The following is a 22,160-nucleotide window of genomic DNA, read 5'->3' as shown; positions in this document are numbered from 1 at the left end:
GTATTACTTGTTCCAAATATTTTATAATTTTTTTCCCTATTAAAGGGTTTATTTTCTTCTTTATGCTTAGAAACAAAGAACTGACCTCACCCTCTCCCCCCACATCCCACCTCAGCCTTTCCTGTTGAAGGAAAAGGGAGGAAGAGTGATGACAGGGGTGTTGGGGGTGTTGAATGTGAGATTCTTTCTCCCCACTTTGCCTACGGTCACTCCCCTTTTCAGCACCCCTCTCCAAAATAGATTTGAACATGACTTGCCACCCATGGTGGGGTTGGGGAAACATAGCCAGACTCAAAAAAGTAATACCCATTCTCAACAAAAAAATGGGTTCAGAGAGTGTCTGGCTGAAACTGGTAAGGGAGGGAGGTGGGGAGAAGGATAGCTGAGGAAACTGCTGAGTGGAGGGAGGGCAGAGAGCCTGGGACCCTCCTTCTCCCTGCACCAGCCGCCCCCTCCTTGCAGCTCCTTTCTAGCAGAACTGGTCCTCGTCTTTCATCCCCTTCCGTGGCTGCTGGGCAATGTCCTCAAACACAATGTCATCGTCTGTGGCATAGTTGGTTTCAAATTCAATGAGGTTGGGGTCCACAGGGGCATCAGCCTCAGGCGCGGCTGTCTGGGGCCCAGGGAGGGTGATGTGCTCATGGGGCTTGGGGTGCATAAGAACAAAAGGCACATCAATGGAGACATCCCCACCACGAGACACCACTAGCTTCACCCTGACCCTGTAGAACCCCAGGATTCCCAGCACCTCCTCTTTGGCACCCTCCTTCACGATGGTGCTGGAATCCATTTTGGTGTCCTTGTGCTTGTGCTTCCCATCCAGGCCAAGACCGCGCTTCTTCCAGTTGTTGCTGAGCAGTGGTGTGATATACACCTTCCGAAGGTGGAACCGGGTGACACCTGGTCATCTTGCTCAATCTGAGCCACAGGACACTTGTAGTGGGCAGTGCTGAGAGGCAGATGTTGGCGTGACGTCTCACAGAGACTTTGGTCTTCTTGAAGGTCTTGGTGGAATTGGTGACAGGGACGTTGGTGTTGAGGGGCTCCCCTTGGTTGTATAGCTCTTCGTCCAGGGAAGCCTTAGGTGCAGGGAGCAGTCAGACATAAAGTGAAGTGTGGTTTCTACTGAAATCTGAGTGCCTGGTTTCTTTGGTGGAAATTGCACCTTTTGGATCACCAGACACAAAAAGTTCCTTCTGTGGCTTTTCCTTTTCTAGTGACTTAGCACAGAGGCTTGAATCTCAAAGTCTTCCCCACAAGCCTTCCTTGTGTCTTCTGGGTCTGACTACAGTGTGACAAAGCAGGGCAGATTCTGGGGTATTATATTCAGGTCCTCACGGTCATAGTGGAAGGCATCGGTGAGGGTCACAAACATTTTTTGGTCCTTCAAGTAGTCAGGGTCCATAAGCACCACGTCATCACTTTGTCCAGGGTAGTCTGCAAAGTCCCACTTGCCTAAGTACATGCTGAGCTTGCAGTTAGAGCTCAACTTCTTGGAGACCCTGGTGCCAGGTTTCTCCCCATGGTGCTCACATCAGGTGCCCCAGGGGTTCCTGGGTCCCTGGCTCCTAGTCTCCCAGCTTGCTGCCAAGTTCTTGCTCCTCCCCAACCATTGCCTATGCATGCATGCCCTCTACTTCCAAATATATATACAATAAAACCTTGGTTTGCCATCATAATTTGTTCCAGAAACATGCTTGTAATCCAAAGCACTTGTATATCAAAGTAAATTTCCCTATAAGAAATAATGGAAAACTCAGATGAGTCGTTTCACAACCCAAAAATATTCATATAAAAATGATTTACAATACTGTAATATAATACAAAATCATAAAAAAATACAAAATATAGAGAAAAATAAACAAATTAACCTGCACTTACATTTGAAACCCTTCACGACCAGTGTGGGGAGACAAGAGAGAGGAGAATCATTTTGTAGGACGACTTCACTAATGGAATCACTGCTATCTATTGGTTCAATAGAATCTTTTTCTTTTTGTGCAACTTTACACAAGAAACCTATCCAATGACACTTGCTTTTGCCTCCTTTTGAGGATTTCATGGAAATGAGACATTGCATTATTATTTAACAGATTCATCGCTTGCATTGTTACAGCCTTATTTGGGTGGTGCTTTTCTACAACATTTTGCACCGTTTCCCATATTACATATCTCCCTAATCTCATTTGAAGTGAGGTATTCCCCTGCCTTTTTCTCCTCCTCCTCTGCAGATGAGATGAAGACATAGACTTCTTATAAAATCTTGCAATTTTGGCCACTCGCATACCTTGTTCATACTTCTCGATGATTTCCTTCTTAACTTCCACAGTAATCATCTCCTTCTTCTTTTTTTTTTTTTTTTTAATTTTTTTTTTCAACGTTTATTTATTTTTCGGACAGAGAGATACAGAGCATGAACGGGGGAGGGGCAGAGAGAGAGGGAGACACAGAATCGGAAACAGGCTCCAGGCTCCGAGCCATCAGCCCAGAGCCTGACGCGGGGCTCGAACTCACGGAGCGTGAGATCGTGACCTGGCTGAAGTCGGACACTTAACCGACTGCGCCACCCAGGCGCCCCCATCTCCTTCTTCTTACCACCTTTCTTTTTCAATATTTTCCTGCATGGGGGCTATTGTATATGCTCACATAGCACGTTGACTACAGTGCAGAATTAATAAGATCTTGCTATATACTGTATTTAATGTACCTGGCAATAAGGCAGCAGAGGAAAGGGTCTATATCTGCAGGCAGCTTGACCTAGAATGAAGCAAAGCATTCCTAAGCTTACTCTTGTATGGAAAAGCAAAGGACTGTTCATAGGTGCTTTGAAGTGACAAAAAATACACTAATGCCAGTTGTGGGCACCTTCCAACGTTCTGAAATATCACTGATTTCTGTCAAACACCACGGCCTGAGGCCCAGCATCTGAGCATAGGAGACAGTCACCCACAATCCCTCAGGGAGAGAGAGAGAGAGAGAGAAGAACCATTGGCTCAGCTGTGATCATGTGATATTTGGCATCACATGCTACTCGTATTGCAAGACATCCCTTGTTTATTAACATTTATTAGAGATGTTCGCTTGTCTTGTGGAATACTCACAGAACAAATTACTTGCAATCCAAGATTTTACTGTGAGATACATATGTGTGTGTGTGTGTGTGTTTGTGTGTGTATAGTTATATATAACTATGTAACTGTGATATATGTATATATATTGTTTAAAAAAAACATATATATGTTTTAATTTTAGAGAAAAAGAAGGTGGGGGAGTGGGAGAGAGAGGCAGACCTTGATCCCACGACTCTGGGTTCACAACCACAGCCAAAATCAAGAGTCACTCACCTAACCAATTGAGCCACCCAGGCACACTGCTTCCAGATATTTCAGAATACATATGCATAGCTAAATTCCACTACTGTTTGGGATTATATTTATATATCTTCATCCCTCTAAACCATTGAGACTTGCATTATGACTCAACATATGATCATTTACCAATATATGGTAAATATTTCACATGTACTTGAAAAGTGTGTATAAAGAAGTTTTATAATCTTTTATCTATTTTAATTAGATCAAATTTATTAAAAGCAACCTTCAAATCTTCGATATCTTTACTGAGTTGCCTGTTCTATCGGTTACTATTGAGAAGTGCTTTAAAACCTCCCAACAGCTTTACCCATCTCTTGAGTTCTGGCTCTCTTCAACATCCTACTAACTTTTGTCTCCCGAGCACTGTGAAGTAGGAAAAAGCTCTGATCTGCTGCTTTTCATTAGGATTCTGTCCTGCAGCACTTATATATCAGAAAATTCCTTAAAAGGAAAAGTAGTAGAGGGGCGCCTGGGTGGCTCAGTCGGTTAAGCGTCCGACTTCAGCTCAGGTCATGATCTCGCAGTCAGTAAGTTCGAGCCCCGCATCAGGCTCTGGGCTGATGGCTCAGAGCCTGGAGCCTGCTTCAGATTCTGTGTCTCCCTCTCTCTCTGCCCCTCGCCTGTTCATGCTCTGTCTCTGTTTCAAAAATAAATAAATGTTAAAAAAAATTTTTTTTAAAAAAAGGAAAAGTAGAGAATTTCTCTTACTGCAGTGGATTTTCCTTTTCTCAGGTTTCTTTGTTGCTAAAGTATTTCTTGCCCTGATTATTCTCTTTTTTTTTTCTTTTAAAACTAAGTTTTGTTTAGTCTTGACAGAGACAGAGCAATCGAGGGAGGGGCAGAGAGAGAGGGATACAGAATCCCAAGCAGACTTCCCTCTGCCAACGTAGAGCCTGATGTGGGGCTCAAACTCATGAACCATGAGATCTTGACCTGAGCCAAAGTCAAGAGTCTGACGCTTGACAGACTGAGCCACCCAGGTGCCCCTATTCTCTTTTTAATTTCAACATTTAGAGTTGCTTTTCTAGGAGGTTTGTTTTGATAGGAAATACTCTGCCAGAGAGAGAGAATCAAAACTCACATATGCATAGTTTCTGATTGGTAAAGTACCACTTCTGTTTTGTAGAAATTTGGAAAGTCAGAAAAGTAAAAAAAGAAATTAAAAAATCTTCCACCATCTTCACCTGGCTAATCCGTAGTCATCTTTCTGTTTTCTACCTCATTTAACTTTTTCAGTGTCTAATCAACCCCCATTTATATTAAATTAGCTGCTATTCATAGCACCTTGTATTTTTTGTTGTTGTTTACACTTTTCACAATGTGTTACTATAGATTTATTTCTGTATTTATTTGATTGGCACTTGTCTCTTTCACTAGATTATTAGTTCTAGTGTCGCAAGGACCACGTCTACTTCTCTCTGTAAACATATTATCTATTATGGACTATTTGATATGTATGAAATATGCTTTTTGAGCAGTATTTCTTTTTTGTGTGCATATATGTGTATGTTTTCAATTAATATTCTATTCTGCATGTAATCTCTATGTGTATTTTCCCATTTTCTGTATTTTAAAAATTCGTTTGATGACATATCATATACATTTCTCCATAGGAAGACTGTCTTCTAATACTAGCTCAGTCACCAACTATTTGACCTTGGACATATCAGTTAATATTTATAGGGCTCAGTTTCCTCATCTGTAAAATAAGGAAATGATAATCGCCTTAACTACTCATTTGGAGAATTGTCAAAAGTGAATGAGCCCCACTGATATGCAAGGAAATTGTGGCATAAAAGATACAGAACATGAAATAGTTAAACTAGGATGCATTAAACTGTTGCTACCATTGTTGCTTGATGGATTGTCTACAAAAAGACCATTGGGACCATAAGTGATATGAAAGAGCCATGTTTACCTCATATCTCTAGGGAAAATGTAACACTTTCTATTGACCACATAAATGGAGAAGCTCTTCACACATAGAATGTTTACATCATGGCAGAGGGATAAGTATCATAGAGCAATTAGGTAAGAAAACAACATAGAGCTAAAACAAGATGCAGCTATTTCCATTACAGAAAAGTAGGCAATTAGCTTTTTGTAGAGCACTTTAGCGGGTGGCAAACATCTGCAGAAATGTAATAAACACTCAGTTGCTTCTAAGTAAGTGCATGAGCAAAAAGAAATAATTGCAGTTATTAATAAGGGATGAGAAGAAAACAATCTCTCCCATCTTAGAAGATTGGAAAGAAAATCACCATGAGACAAACCCAGATGACATGAGATCATTTATTCTAACTATCCTGGGTTATCAGCAGGCGTTATGAGAATCTTATCAATGTATGTTTTTCCAGGTTAGTTAATTCTTTCATTAAATTTATTTGTTTTTCTCTTTTTGGTATAATATACATATGGCAACATTATCACTACTGAATACCGCTTCAATCATTTCCACAAATATTTGCTTTCTTGATAAATTCTTGAGATTAAATTAACACCTTCAAGTATTGCTATATGTGATACCTGGATGGGTAGACCCTACTAACCATTTGAGTGAAGGTTTTAGAACTCAGAGTTTGCAAAACGAGGTGAACAGTACTACCTACGTAATGCTCTATCTCAAGAATGATCTTCCCAGATGAACTTTGCATTATTTCTTTTGAAGAATAAAAGTAAAAAGCACTATATAATTGCAAGGCATCAATATAGAAACACCCCCAGAGTACGTAGATTCCTTGTCTCAATAATAGAAATGCCACTTTCCCTTAATGTTCAGGGAAAATTCTAGCATTCTCCCAATAAGTGAAACTTTGTTATTCTAAGTTTCTTTTGTTTGGGAAATGTTGCATTACTCGGGAACTAGAATCACTTCATCAGAGAATTTAGAAATAAATATACTTCCCCAATGCTTGTTCGTTTAAATTCTATCTGGCAAAGTGGCCATTTAATCAACAGAGTGAGAAAAATAGAGATTTAATCTATAGCTTAATTGGGCTAGCAACTAATGAATGTTTCAGCTTCTTCTAGCTCCTTCTTCTAGCTGAATGTAGGAGCTAGAAGAAGCTGAAACATTCATTAGTCTGTGGTTTCTCCAATTTTATAAATGATTATTGGTGACTGATGAAGCAATCCTCTACCTCCTCTGTACCATTTGTGGAAACAGAAGCACAGAAAATCCTCTGCTTTTACACTGCCATGCTAAGGTGACTCCATTTGTTAAAGATGCCAAGGGAACACAATTACTCCTGTTCATTAATTACTAGTTAAAGCAGCTTTACTACCATCAGAAACTAAGAAAGTTATGAGAAATGTCAAGGTAGTAAAATATGGAAGTACATTTGCAACTGTGAATTATTCAGAACTCAAGACAGACAATTTATTACTACTTGTTGCTGTAATAAATCCTCACTAATGGAACCCTATTAATTAGGAGTTTGGGATGATTTGGAGTCTTGGCTGAGATCTGTCCTTTTATTTATTAGAAAGACATTTGGAAAGCAAGTTAGTAGTCAAGCAATAAGGACAATATATATTTTTTAAAGTCCAGGCTCTCTGCTGCCCTTCTTTATTAATAAATAATAAATGCCATTGTTGCATTTTTTGACCTAGTAAAAGAGGAGGATGCAAAGGCAAGTTTTGTCACACATTGAAACCATAGTAATAAAGCCTGTAGACCACTGAAAAGAAGAGAAGAAGAGGAGATGAAAAATTTAAGGAAATAATGGGCAAGAGATGAGTCATGAGCTATGCTCATGAGTGGTGTGCTGGTAAATGTTTAATAATTGTAGCATCTTCCAATTTCTGTGGTGTAAATACTCACGTTATGGACAATTTCAAGCTACCAACCGGATATTATTGAGTACAGAGGTAGAAAGAGAAAATATACATAAATAACCTCAAGGGCATAGGTATTATTAAAGTCTATTTTACTACTAAAATGCTGATAAAGTTAGTAAAAATGTAGTAAGATGATAAGGATGCGATGATTTGGAGTATTTATTGCTTTTGTTTTTAATTAATTTAAACCTAAATTCATATAATTTAATTTAAAATAAAGTCTGGTTTTAACAACTAGCTGGCAGCATTCCTAAACTTTCATGAGCTAGTATATATAAGTTGGCTCTAGTATACCATTACATCTTGGTAACACACTCTGTCTCGCAGAGTTGAAACCTAGGGTGCAGCAAAATATATCCAAACAAATTGTGAGTCCAAATAAATATTGGACTTTGAACTATGATACCTTGGACATAGATGGAAACGATTATAAAGCTTTCAGAGAAGCCCTGAATTCAGAATGGTGTCACAAACAATATGGCAGGCCAACAAGAAAGCAGGAATATTGCAGGAAGTAAATGGACCAGGGATAATTTTCCTAATTGTGGGAAGCCTATTTGTCATATCCTCAGCTCTTGTGTGCCTATTGAGAAAACTCTGATAGAACAGGAAAGGCCTTGATTAGATGCTATGGCAAGGAACACATGTTTCATGGTGGGTGTCAGCATAAAGCCTCTAAAGAGCAAATAGAAAGACTCGTTCAAAATGAATGCCAGTTGTAGATGCTGAGCAAGTCATTAGGACAAAGCCCATTACCGTGGCAGCCAACGTGGTGTGAAAGGACAGTCTGTGGATTCGAGGCCCCATCCCACCACCTCTATGAGTGTTTGGATGAATCTGAAAACAGAGAAGGTAGAAAAGAAACCCTATGACAGACCAAAAGATAAAACTGATAGGAATTTAAATTTTGAGCTGACTGAATATTTACCTTGAATAAGAATATTAATTTGAAAGTTCAAAATATTTTTCTTCAGTCATTGAGTTAGGGTCAGGAAGGCAAGAAGAACTCACAGAAAACAAAGTTACATTTTTGAGGTACGTCTGAGTTCTAGCAGGTAAAAATACCAATTCCACTATAGTCAGTACACCCTTGTAAGGAGACCGTTTCTTATTTTAAGAAAATTTTCAAAAACCTCTCTATAATCTTAAAAATCTTTCCATAATCTATTTCTTAAAATAACTTCTAAATTGTGTTTCACTCCCAAATACATTTCTAGCTAAGGTTTTTACATTAAGTTTCTTTCTCGTGTTTACAAAAGCCTTCAGAAATCTCATGTTTATGGTTTCAGGCATTCCCAGAGCAGTGTTTCTAAATCTGAGCTTTCAGTTCTCCTGATTTACAGCCTTGAGGTCACCATTTATTTCTTCCTTTCCCCAGATCTATATGCCCAGTCAACAGGCCCTTTCAACTCTGCCTTCATGGGCTTTCTTATATCTCTTTATTCCTTCTGATTCCTCCTGTCTTATCTAGAATCCAGGCTCCTTCCACCTCATGTTTAAGTAACTTTGATAGTCTCCTAGCTGATCTCTCTACTTTCAGCCCCTTCTAAAAGTTTTGTTGGCGTTGTTTCCTAGTACCCTCTGTTTATCATATCCACACTCTTGCTCTTAATCCACAATAACTCTCTTATGTTGAGTCTAAATGCTCAGCTTGATAATCGCCCTTTTCCCTCAGCCAGCTGGTTTTTAACAGAGTGTTGTAATTCTTTCCTACCACAAACTGTTCTCACGGCAAGCAACTTGCCTTTCTGTTATACTCGTCAACTTTCCACTTGTCTGCTCATTTCTCTATCCTCCCCTGCCCTTGTCCTAAAATCTCTTCAACCCACTCATGAAAAACCTATATGCTCTCAGCCAAATCCCATTTCGTACTCTAAACTTTCCTCACCTCTCCAGCCCCTAGGCCAAGTTCCAGATTAGAGTATCTATAAGGCTATTATCTGCGTCACAGAAAATGCCATTGATTAGACATTTTCTTGGTCTGCTCATTATGTCTCATGTATCAAACCAGATTGTAAAGTACTTAAGAACAGTTTAGATCTTCTCCTTGTATATTCTTCATAACACTTAGCATAATATTGGGCTTGTGTGTTGATACTTAAATTTTTTTTTTTGAAAAGCCATTTATTTGTTTATATCCATTAAGCAAATCTTATTTCCTTGGTTTATTGCAATATACATTTGGGGAATAAAATTCCATTCCTTTAAGGATACTTCATTAATTGAAACTAGCCTTTTTCCAATCCATCTAAACTGAGATGTTTACTTGCCTATGGCAATTTTTAAACATAATCTACATGTATATGCTATGGATTAGTATGAAGTAGTTTATTTTTTGCGAGTCTGTTTTAGTCAATATACTTGATTATATCATAGAAAAATAAAACCACTGACCCATCACCAACCTATCAACCATCCCTTTAGTTATTTAGCAATGCAGGATTGGGTAGTAACTGGTTTATTTATTCATTTATTTGGCAAATGTGAATCAGACACTTGTTTTGTGTTAGGCATGAGTCTAGGACCTAGGTAGGTGGCAATGTACATATGACCCCTTTTTTCAAAAGCTTAGAGTCTTTTAAGAAGATAAACAATAAACAATAATGAAAAAACAAGTTAAAATACTACGGAGGCAGTGAAGCAGTGTGGGTAGAAGAGCAAGTTCTGAAGTTGGTCGGCTTGAGTGGACCATGGATGGGCTCACAGCCTTCTAACTGTGTGATATTGACAAATTTCTTAACCTTACCAAGACTCACTGTCTTCATTTGTAAACGTGGAATAAATGTAGTCATCACAAGAATCAAGTTTAAAAACTTAATGTAAATTACTAGAATTTAGAGGACCATCTAAAGTACTAATAGCAAGTATATATAGATAAATTTGTGATTTTATTATAATCACAAATATTAACAGTGTAATGAAGGCAAGATACAGGTTGGCAGTGCAGGGGCAGAGTCTGGAATCAGGAAGGTTTCCCTTGGGAGGTGAGAAAGAGAGTGGTCTAAAAACTACATGGTGGGATTGGAGGTTGAACTAATCCACAGAAGAAGATAGAATTTTAGAAGAAAGGCAAGACTTATGGTCTAGAAGAAGAGACGGGGTGGGAGTGCAGGAAAGAACACCAACTTCTATTTCTTGACCTTCTGGTACACTTGGTAAGCAGCAGCTACCACTGGTGAAAGATTAAAAGAGAGCCTGGTTTTATTAAGGACAACAGATAAAGAAAGTGTTAAGGCCACAACTGGGCTTGTTTCAAGTGCAACGTATTTCACCAACATAAGGATGGATCTTTGACTATAATGTATCAAAGAGTAATGGAGCAGGAAATGGGTCAGTCTTCAGGCAAACAACCAAACTTAGTGTCATTTGAAAAAATAAATGGATTGACTAATTTTCATGTTGACACTCCCATCTTATGATTTACGGGTGCCTTGTTTTTCTCTTAGTTTGTGACATTACAGATATTACAAATAACTATTCACTTATGTTAAAGAAATTTTTTGTTCTTGGCCTTTGTAAGCTTGTAGAGGGCTTCATAATAACACATTAGGCTTTTAAGATAGAAGGTCTTGAATTTGGCTGATGTATTTTAAGTTCCTGATTTATAAAGCTCTTCTGGGAACAATGCAACTGGTTACTGAACTAGACATGACTGTTAGTTTTTAGTGTGTCTGCTGTCTAGAGTGTGGGGGTAGCAATAGCAATGGGTGACCTGCCATATCCCTTTAGCTCACCCCTACACACTGAAGCCTGCTTAATGAAATCTCTGCTACTCCCTACCTGAGGCTCATTAATGACCCTGGGAAGTTTCAGCCTATGCAAAAGTCAAGCCAGAAATGCCAGGGAGTTAATGCTGCTGGAGTAGCCCTCAGCCTTGGACAGTTGGGGATCTGGTAGAAAGATGCTCACACTTTCACACGTTCTCTCTCCTCAGATGGAATAAGTCTGAGATGTGTTCCATATTGTCTCTTCGAACTCTATAGTGGAATTAAGTGTCCCAGATCCTGTCTGCTCCTGACTGAATCAGGAATTTTCCTCTGACAGATCTTCCTTCTCTTTGTTAATGGTTCCCATAGACATATATCCATGCTCCCATTTCTCCAATTTCAAAAACAAACCAAAATAAACAATTACCCTCATTTCAACCTCCAACTACCTTGCATTACTCTGCTTATTTTTTCAGCAAAACTGAAAGTCCCCTATTTTTATGCCAGTTTTTCTTTTTTTTTTTTATCATTTAATCTTTTCTGGTTTTTGACAGATACAATGACTTAAAAAAAAAAACAAGCACAAAAACTGTGTTTAAAAAAAGTCTAGAAACTTTTTAACCAGATTTAAAACTGAAAATATTTTATCATAGATGTTAACATATTTTTCTATAAATCACTGTGTTTCTACCAAATCACAAAACTTGATATGACTTCTAAAAAGTGAAGAACAACACCAGGGATGATTCTCACAAGCAAAAAATTAAATTACTTTAATTCTCCTGATCACTTTATAACATATTTGTAGTATCATTCAAATCTTGATTTAAATTCTTATTAATGTATTATGAAAAGAAATGAAAGAAGGATGAAAAGAAAGAAAACAAATTTGAAAACGATTATTTTTACATTGTCTTGCAGAGCCTCAGGACCCAAAGGAGAACCAGAAAGTCAAATTTTATAAATTTATTTATTCTATATGGAATGAGAAAAGATTCTAACCCTTATTCAAATTTTTTTTTTAGATTCAAATTTTGGCATTGTAGTACTTTCATGATTTCTTGTTTGTTTGTCTTTAGGTTTTTTGTATGTTTATTTATTCTTGAGAGAGAGAGAGTGAGAGAGGGTGAGGTGCAGAGAGAGGGGAAGACAGAATCTGAAGCAGGCTCTAGGCTTCGAGTTGTCAGCAGTCTTGTCACGGGGCTTAAACTCAAGATCATGACCTGAGCCCAAGCTGGATGCTCAATCAATTGACCCACCCAGGTGCCCCAGTAGTTTCATGATTTTATTTAATGTGTTTATTAGCCAAAATATGAGGCAGTCACATTTAAATGAAAATAGCAAGATTATATACTATCACAGGAAGAGCTTCAGACTACAAGGCTCTTTTCCAAACGTTAGACCTTGGGACCCAGTTATTTAAATGCCTGTTGCTGTAGTTTGGGAATAATAGCACTGAGCCTAGATGGTTTTTGCGAAAATTATTTAAGATAATGTCAAAGAGTTCCCTAACAGAACTAAAGTGCAGTTCAACCAACTGTAATGTAATAGCCTGAACTTAGTCAAAACTCAAATGCAGTTGACCTTGAACAACATGGGTTTGAACTGCATGGGCCACTTATACACACATTTTTTTCAATAAATATATTGTCAAGTTTTTTGGAGATTTTTCTCTTACAATTTTCTTAATATAATTTTCTTTTCTCTAGTTTACTTTGTTGCAAGAATATAACATATAATATATATAGCATGCAACATGCATGTTAATTGACTATTGATGTTATCAGTAGGGTTTCTGGTCAAAGGTCAACAGTAGGCCACGAATCGTTAAGTTTTTGGGGAATCAAAAGTTATATACAGATTTTTGACTGTGTGGGGGTTTGGCATCTAACTCCATGTTGTTCAAAGGTAAACTGTAATTTTTAAAAACTATTATCTACTTTGATTTCCAGCAATAACTCAAAAAGTTGAAAACAGAGAAATACACAACTAAAACCCAACCATATCACAGAAGATTATAAAAATTTTTGGAAAGCTCACAAGGGATCTTTTCATATTAAACAGGTTTTAAAACTAGAGACTTGTTGCATGAAAGTACCCACATCTACACATATACGAGGAGATTAACCAAGGTGTTCATGGGTTTTAGTTCTGTAATAAAGAACTGGACTCTGGGTCATTATCACAGCTGAGAAATTACATCCTAAAAACTTGAAAAAAAGAATGTAATAAGTTGGTGTTGCCTTTAAGGGATATTGCTCTAATGCACTTGAAAAAATCAACTTACTCAACTTAAAAATTATTAAGTTAAACATTTGATGAAATTTTAAAAAAAGATATGAATCCCACCATAGCTCTTCTTGATGGAAAAAACAAAGAATAAAAAGGTTTAATTGTCCAAGGCTGAACTAAATACATAGCTTATTTTATCCTGTTCCTTGGTATTTATATAGATTTCCAGAGTTTCTTATGTTTATTCCATCATCAGTGTAAACAATGATGTCTAGGCTGTTAACAGGTTCAACTTTAGTTTTAAATCTTATTTTCAAGTCCAAAGCTATTAAACCTCCAGCTGTCCCAATTTTGAGCACTTGAAATTACAAGAAATCTTTTGTTTTCTGAGATACTAGCACTATTTTGCTACAGTAAGATTTAAACTGTTTCCATTATGTTACCACCTTACATAAACCCATCAAACCCCTTGGCACAAACATTGAGAATCTAAATTACTAATTGCTTACAGTGGGTGTTAGCTACAATTTTAGGAAAAAGAAATTTCTGTTTACTAATTAGTCCATTTCATTGGCCTGAGTCTATATTGGCACACACAAAAAAAAAAAAAAAAAAAAAAAAGAAAAAGAAAAAAGAAGAAGAAGAAAAAGATTATCCAGTCCAGTTTCTAATATTTTCCATATGTCAGACCTATTAAGAATAGGGACACCATCAGGGGTGCTGTTGGCATTATGATGTGAGAGTTCTTCATTGAGTCAGAATGTCTTGTATGCATTGAGGGTTATTTGGCATCTCTGGCCTTGTACTCACTAAATGCCTGGGGCTGTCCCAGTCATTATGACAATCAAAAACCTCCTCCACACATTTCCAAATGTTCTCTGGAAGCAAATCACCCCCAGCTGAAAACCTAAACCTCAGAGGAAGAACTAATTTGTTTTTTGATGCATCTGTTTATTATCCACTTATAGATAACGATTTCTAGGTTATTCACAAGTTATAGCCAAAGTTTTCTATAATTTAATTTTTTTCAAAAGTATCAGTCAGGCTAACAGTTTTTTTCTATTCTGCCACAAGCTTAATATAAATTCTAGAACTCAAATATATTTTAAATTCTTAGTCTGGGCAAATGAAGTAGTTACCACGTGGTAGACTTACCAGGTGCGTGCACGTGCACACACAACAACAACAACAACAACAACAACAACAACAACAACTTTGTGACTTGGTTACATAATTTTCTGCAGGAAAAAGATCCACAGCAAATTTTTGAGAATCTGGCTTATAAACATAATAATATCAAACTGCTTAATCAGCACTTTCAGACTTCCTCTTTTAGTAAATCCAGACTTGTTCACTAAAACAAAACAAACACCCCATGACTTCTCTAGTTTTGAACACCAGTCTTAAAGATAAACAGTATGAATAAGGAGAAACAGAATGAACATATGAAGCTATTAACAAGTTAGATATGACAAGATTGCACTTCAATTAGTAATGACAAGATAGTACATGAAGGTTTGCTTCCCAAATGCATAAATAAAATCTCCACTCACCTCACATAGACCTTGTCACACAGTCATCTCATATTAGAGAGGATACGGTGTGTTATGTGCTATAAAACATAGTCTATAACAGTTACTGACTTAGTCAATTTATATCTAGAAATCTTTTTTTTTTTAACCAGCCATTCTAAGAAACACAAACTTCACATGCATGCCCACTACTACAGGAAAGAGGATAATAAAAAAATGGAAAACTTACCATTTACCTATGACTTAAAAAAATACCAGCACAAAATTCAGCTCAACAGCCAAGCCTCAGGTAACAAATTTCATATTCCTTATTATGGCTTCCATCAAGAATCTCAATATGTCTTGAAATGTTTAGGTGAGATGCATTTCTCTTCAAAAACATTCTAGCTTTCAAGACTCAGCTTCAAAACAAAATTGGATAAATATTAAGTTGAAGGTAAATTAAGAGAGTCTCAAATCTATTTTAGTGAGAAATCTCTATAAATTATATAACTGCGTAAAATTTCTACATGTTTAAGTTTCTTAAAACTTTATTTAAATTTAAAAAAAATTAATGTTTGTTTTTTCAAGAGAGAAAGAGAGAGAGAGAGGGAGAGAGAGAGAAACAGAGAGACAGAGCTTGAGTGGGGGAGGGGCGGAGAGAGAGGGAGACACAGAATCTGAAGGAGGCTCCAGGCTCTGAGTTGTCAGCACAGAGCCCGATGCGGGGCTTGAATTCACAAACCATGAGATTGTGAAGCGAGCTGAAGTTGATACTTAACAGACTGAGCTACCCATGCAACCCCCAATTTTTTTTTTAATGTTTTCAAGTCCTGTTTTTTTTAGAAGGAGAAACAGCACAACTAGGAAGGAGGGATGTGAGAAAAAGACACGAGTGCCCCTTGATGGGTGAGATCTAGCACAGGCTTTGTCTGTGTGTGTGATCAAGGCCACCCAGCAGCCTCCACCAGCCTTTTCCTGTGAGGACAGGGTGTGAGGAAAACCTGGGCAGACATGAATTTTCCATGAGGGTGTGGGTGGGATAAATTGGATCTGGGTCCCTCTGGACCAGGTGAAAAAGCCAGAGCCCACAGCATCCTTGGCAATGCAAATAGAGGCACAACGGTGGTGTCTGGTTTCTTTTTTCTACCATTCTTACTTTTTTTCAACAAATACAAACTAAACATGAAACAAATATTTACTCCAATTTTTATCAATTGTGAATTCAGGGAAAGAACATTGGAGTTGCATCTAAATATTTAAAATCTATCTACAATTATAATGTTTCAAATAGAAACAACAGTAGTTTAAGAATTGTTACCAGTCCTGGAGTGCCTGGGTGGCTCAGTTGGTTAAGCACCTGACTTTGGTTCAGGTCATGATCTCGTGGTTCATGGGTTCAAGCCCTGCATCAGGCTCTGTGCTGACAGCTCAAGCCTGGAGCCTGCTTCAGATTCTGTGTCTCCCTCTCTCTCAGCCCTTCCCCTGCTCATGTTCTGGCTGTCTCTGTCTCTCAAAAACAAATAGATGTTAAAAAAAAGTTTTTTTTTTAATTGTTACTAGTCCAAAGATTAACATCTTTTATTTCATTTTTTTAAAATTAAGTTTTTAATTTTACTTCCAGTATAGTTAACATACAGTGTTATATCAGTTTCAGGACCTTTTATTTCATTTTTAATGAGATTTTTAAAAATAACAATAGCACTACACCAGAAGGGGTGATTTTTCCTGCTTTCAAAATACTTTTCAAATTCTGGCTTTAACTTTTGGAATACACAGAAACTAAATAAAAAAAGTTCTATTGAATGAAACATATTAACTACTGTAACAAGCAAGACATGTTCTTTTGGAGCAAGGAAAACAACTGGCAGAAAAAGAAAAGAAAGTCCTGTCAATATAGGATGAGTAAGCAAATTCTATCCTTCCTTCCTTCCCTCCTTCCTTCCTTCCTTCCTTCCATCTCTTTTCCTTTCTTCTATCTCTCTTTTCTTTCTTCTTTGTCCTTCCTTCCTTTCAAACTCCACTTTTCCTAAAGTGGATTTCACAAAACTGGAATCGAAGAACTAAGGTGGGTAGGGAGGAGGAACAAACAGAAAACAAAGAGGGGTAGATTCATAGAAAACAGAAAATTTATAGTCAACCTACAGTCCCACTCCAATGTGGTAGAAGCTGCTTGAAGTAATTTAAAATGGAGCAGGAGCTCAGGTTTGTACTGTGGTGTGAAAATCAGGAAGGAATTCACCACAGGAAACCAATATGCCTTCCTATTTATTCCACATTCTGCTTTCTGTAGCCTTTCTCCTCAGGAAGGGCCTCTTTCTACTACTTTTTCACTCTCTTGGAGGACTTCTGAGCATACACACCAAGCAGGAAGCTTGAGTTTCCTGGGATGATTTAAAAGATCATTTTGGGGGCACCTGGGTGGCTCAGTCGGTTATGCATCTGACTTTGGCTCAGGTCATGATATCATGGTTTGTGAGTTCAAGCCCTGCATTGGCCTCTGGGCTGAAAGCTTGGAGCCTGCTTCAACTTCTGTGTCTCCCTCTCTCTCTGCTCCTCCCCCACTTGTGCTCTGTCTCTCTTTCAAAAATAAATAAATGTTAAACAAAAAATTTAAAAGACCATTTTAAAGACTATTCATGTGTGTGGATAACTCATTTGCCAATTTTGGGATGAAATTTAATCTTTGTTTATATTTCCATTCTTAGAGATCACCAAAAAATTGGAAAACATTCTTTGATTTAGGACATTTGATGTTATTAGAAATTTTTCTTCTGTGTATACTGTGACCCATTTGGTCATGACTAAACCTCATATGTCACTGCTGTTTGGAGTCACTCTGAAAACAGGTGTTACAAAATTGTGAAAAGATTTAATTAACTAGGTAATATGTTTGAACATCCAATAGAAGGTATAAATGTAAAATAACATCAGAAAAGCATTTCAGACGTAAAACACCACCTGAAAAGCATTCCTTCAAACAGAAGTACATTCCTCCTAGGTACCTGATTCTTTACTCTTTGGTCACAAGGTAAAATAAGTTTTATTTTTCAAATCATTTTGGCCAGTGTTTTCATCTTGGCTACAACCTAAGGAAGACAGATATTGCAATATGAAATGCTGGAGTATGTAAGTTGATGTGGTTTTTGTTTTTGTAATTAGGATTGGATTGAAGCATGGAGTCATTAAATTAGTGGTGAAGCAGAGGGCTCTTTCATGGAGGTACCTCCCCAACATTGACCATGGGAGGTACTGACCGTTCTTACGGTGCCCCGTAGAACAAGTGACCATATGCTAATGATTTACAGGCCAATAGTCCCACTGTTTCATTTGAGAAGGATGAATCAAAACTTTTAGTAAGTTGGCTACAAGATGTTTGTTGTTTTAAGATGATTTGACTTTTTAAAAGGTCTAAATACAAATTTTAAGTAATGTATCTGAACAATATTTACTCTTTGTTTTAAGGTCCTATGAATTCCTCAAAGTTCACATTCAAATCAAAGGTGAGCTTGGCTCAAGGTTTGCCTTTGGTGCTGTCTTATCTTATTTCTCATCACCAGCCCCCCCACCCCCCCATCTCCCAGCTTTTGCTGTGGCTCCTCTCCTCCCAGACCTCCTGGCTGTTTTTCTCTAAGCATTGTCTGGGGTCCCAGATCTTGTGCAATAGTTCCTCAGTGTATAGTGTCTTTATTTTTACTACCTAAAACAATATGAACTTCCAAGAAATCTTTCTTAATCATCTCCTCTATCAAAATCTCTCTATCTCTCTTTATGGCTTTGGATTCAAGCTACCTAATTTTAGCCAAACTTGTTATCATGCTCATTAGGGATCAGTGTGTCAGTATTCCCACTTTCAGGTTATATTCCTATGTTTAGCAAAGGTCACCTGGAGCCATAACACATAAACTCAAATACAGACAGGACTCCCCCCCGCCCCGCCCCCAATACCATGGCGCAAATACATGCCATGGTTTCCAACAAGGACCAGCAGAGAAAATGTAGCTGGTTCTGTGATTCAACCCCATCATTGGAAAACAGTGTGAAAAACCTATGTTTTCCAATGTATGCTTGTGAAGTTATGGGGTAAGGGGCTCAACAAAAGCATTCATAACAACAACAGGCAGACTATTCATTTCCCTTTCATAACATAAACCAGAATCAAGTCACTGGAAGCCAATTTTGAATCTGAGGCAGATAATGTTTCCTGTATCCTGCTATTATTTTTCTCCCCAGCATGTGCTCAATGAAGATAAGTCCTGTGAATAATTATCTGACTGCATAAAACCATTAGGCCAGGTTCCAGTGAGGTACCACAGCTGTGCTAGGGACCAGATAATAGAGAAAGAACAGCACTCAAGGCTTTTTACATCATCTGTCTCCACCATCACTAGTGCAGTGGAGAGAAGACAGGACCCAGAGTGGGGTAGTCCCAGTTTTCCAGGGTAGGTCACAAGACACCAAGGGTATAGGAGTCAACAAGCAAAGTCGTCTAAGAAAAAGCCAAGAGGACTGTTCTAGGAGATGTATCTCCTAAAACCTGGAGATCGGGATAGTTCTGTCTTTTAGTCTCTACTCATGCGGAAGAAATACAGTCAGTATGTTACAGTTAACTTTAGCCTCTAAGATAAAGCCAAAGTATAGGAGAAGCTTGATGATTCACAAGCATATACTCTGAAGTTCTTTCTCTGGAAGTAATTGTGGTAGGTTAAACAAAACCAACTCCTTAGAACAGGTGTAATTCAATCCTAGAAAGGGTTTGGAAAGGGCTAATGCGCTGCTACCTATATTGTTCCTCTGACCAAAATGCAATGTTTTGTTTATTTAATTAATGGCTTTCTTCTCATTAGGCTTGCTGCCACAACCAAATGGAGATTTCTCAGCCTGCCAAAGCGACGAGTTTGGACTGTTTGCCTTGAGGCTAGCTTTTTGCTTTCTCTCTAATTTTTTAAAAGCTGTCTTAAAGACAGGAGTTTAAGCTACATTAGAACCAGAGGAAAATATCAGCAAACCCCACTGAAAAGAGTAAGTGGATTGCCTAAGGGGTTTGTGCCCCAAAGGTCAGATCTAATTCAATAACAGTCTGTCTGGGAGTCAGAATCAGAATATTTTTAAAAGGTCTAGGTGTTTTCTTCATAATTAGGTCAAAAGAGGTGAGGCTACTCAGCAGGGGCCCATTTTTAAAATAAACTAAAGGCTTCCCACTCAACTCCAAATACAGGTGGAGCAAAGCTAAGTCTATATAACATCAATACATAAAGAATAAAAGTGAAGTATCCATTCTTTCTCTCAGATGATTCGTTTATGTGACATGAATACTGCAGTGCCTGAACACTGTCCTGTTTTCACATAGATTTGGACCCATACTTGCAGAAAAAGAAAACACAAGAAAGACCACAGTAAGATAGGGGTAGATGTTTAGACGGAAACGTGAGCAGAGATGAAGAAAACTTAGACAGGAAGATGTCATAGTCTTTGGGGGTAAAGGAAGAGAAGTAGCAGAAAGACGCATATGCCGCTCCCGAGCATCAGTGTACTCAGGACTGCTGACGGGTGGCTCTTTCCTGCTGGTTTCTGCTCTGGTTCATAGCATGTCTACACACATCTTTCCTTAACTTGGAAAACTTTGAGAAAAACATCCGTGGGCAGAAGACAATGGCTCAGGGAATTTCCATAGCAAACCATTTTGACATCAATGAAAATCACTGGGGCAAACATGGAAGTCTCATCCCTTTTGTCTGACTTTCATTAAGACAAATTGAATGTTTACTGATTATCCAGGCACATCTTTGTAGGCCGATTGAATGGCTTGAGGAGAAAATATCTTCATGAATGAGAGCAGGAGAGACTTTGGAAGCTTTTCTCTGATGTATAGCAAAATATCAGCACATCTTTTTGGAGGAGAATAGCTTTAATTGCATCCTTTCATTATCAAAAACGAGAATACAATTTTCTGAGAATGTTCCAGCAAAGCTCTTTCATTTAGCCATGGGCACTGCCTGGGAATCAGAAAGCTGGACTCTGGTTTAGTTTGGGTAAGACTGTCTGGAAATTTAGAAAAGGCTGCTGACCCCTTGGCTTCACCTTTCACATCTGTAAAATGTGGAGATTGACTTAGGAGTATTTTAAGGTCCCTTCTGGTGCCAATATTCTGGAAATCTATGCTTCCTCCTGACAGCTCAGTGAAAGAAAACCATGTCTCTAGTACATGTTTTGTGGATTACTATTAATAAAAAAATAGAATAATACCATGGTTTGAATAATGAAGAAATTTTTGTATTTGTGAGTAACTGTGTTTTTTAATCTCACTCCAGTTAGGAGCTGTATGTATAACAAATGGAAATAGAACTTGTAACAGTATGTCTTAGTGTTTATATAGTCAGCCTTCCTCCATGGCCAAAGACGTATGTGTTAACCTATTACTATATAATCTCCAGAAGTTGTGAAGTAGACAGATTAAAGTTCTTTTTATCAAAACAGCACAAGAGTTCTGGAGAAGATTTTTTAAAAATGCAATAAATCTGAGAGAGCTCTGGAATTTAGCACCTCAGTTGAGGGAAGATGTGCAGGACTAAAATGCCCTTATAGGCAAGTAGGTCTATGAAGGGTGGAACATGTTGGCATGGCCTGCCTTGCCAATAACAAGCTGTGTGATGTAAAACAAGTCCCTTAGCCTCTCTGTTTCCCAGAATCCTTATCTATATAAGAAGAAATTGAAGTGGATGCATTCCTAACCACTTTCAGTCTTAGAGTCTTATGGCTCTGAAGGAAGAGATTAAAATGCAGTTAATTACAATTTAATAATATAAATAAATTGCACAGATACATATTTTAAATCCTTAGGAGAATAAATTCTTGTTTATAATTTTATTTTATGGGAGAGAGAGAATATGTGAGCGGGGGAGAGAGGTAGAGGGAGAGAGTGAGAGAATATTAAGAAGGCTCCACACTCAGTTCAGAGCCCAATGTGGAGCTTGATCCCACGACCCTGGGATCGGGAGCTGAGCAGAAATCAAGGGTCCGATGCTCAACCAACTGAGCCACCCAGGCGCCCCAAGAGAATAAATTCTTCAGACACTCATTTACATATAAATTATTTATAAGTTAATTAAAACTCATACTTTAGGTATAAAAGAGACCTTAGCAATCAGTACCAAGTGTTGCAAAACTGCCTCATAATTATTTGTGAATGTGCCCCTTACCTTGTGCATTCTTCGAGGGAATAGTCTGTGTTTCTTTGTATCATCAGTAGTTAGACCAGTACAGATAGTGAATAGATACTAAGTAAAGACTAATTAAATAAATTTGCAGATAAAGAAACAAAAATCTTGAAAAGTTCCACTAAGCTACCTTAAGTCACACAAGTAGCTAGATTGGAGCTTCTGCTTTTTCTGAGACCCAACCCAAGGAGGGCTGGTTCTTTTTAAAGGCCAAATTGATATATTTTTTTCTAAAAACATCATTAGCAATGACATGTTTTCCATGAAAATAGGTCTTTT

At 37.9% G+C, this 22,160-nt stretch overlaps 1 pseudogene; it reads right to left on the bottom strand.

Annotated features, from left to right (window-relative positions):
- Positions 1-383: 383 nt before the first annotated feature.
- Positions 384-21,872, bottom strand: LOC122480042 (annotated as a pseudogene).
- Positions 21,873-22,160: the final 288 nt, after the last annotated feature.

Source organism: Prionailurus bengalensis, chromosome A1 (assembly GCF_016509475.1).
Source record: "Prionailurus bengalensis isolate Pbe53 chromosome A1, Fcat_Pben_1.1_paternal_pri, whole genome shotgun sequence".
Classification (NCBI taxonomy): Eukaryota; Metazoa; Chordata; class Mammalia; order Carnivora; family Felidae; genus Prionailurus; species Prionailurus bengalensis.
The sequence above is the reverse complement of the archived record's forward strand: the minus strand, read 5'-3'. Positions and strand labels throughout refer to the sequence as shown.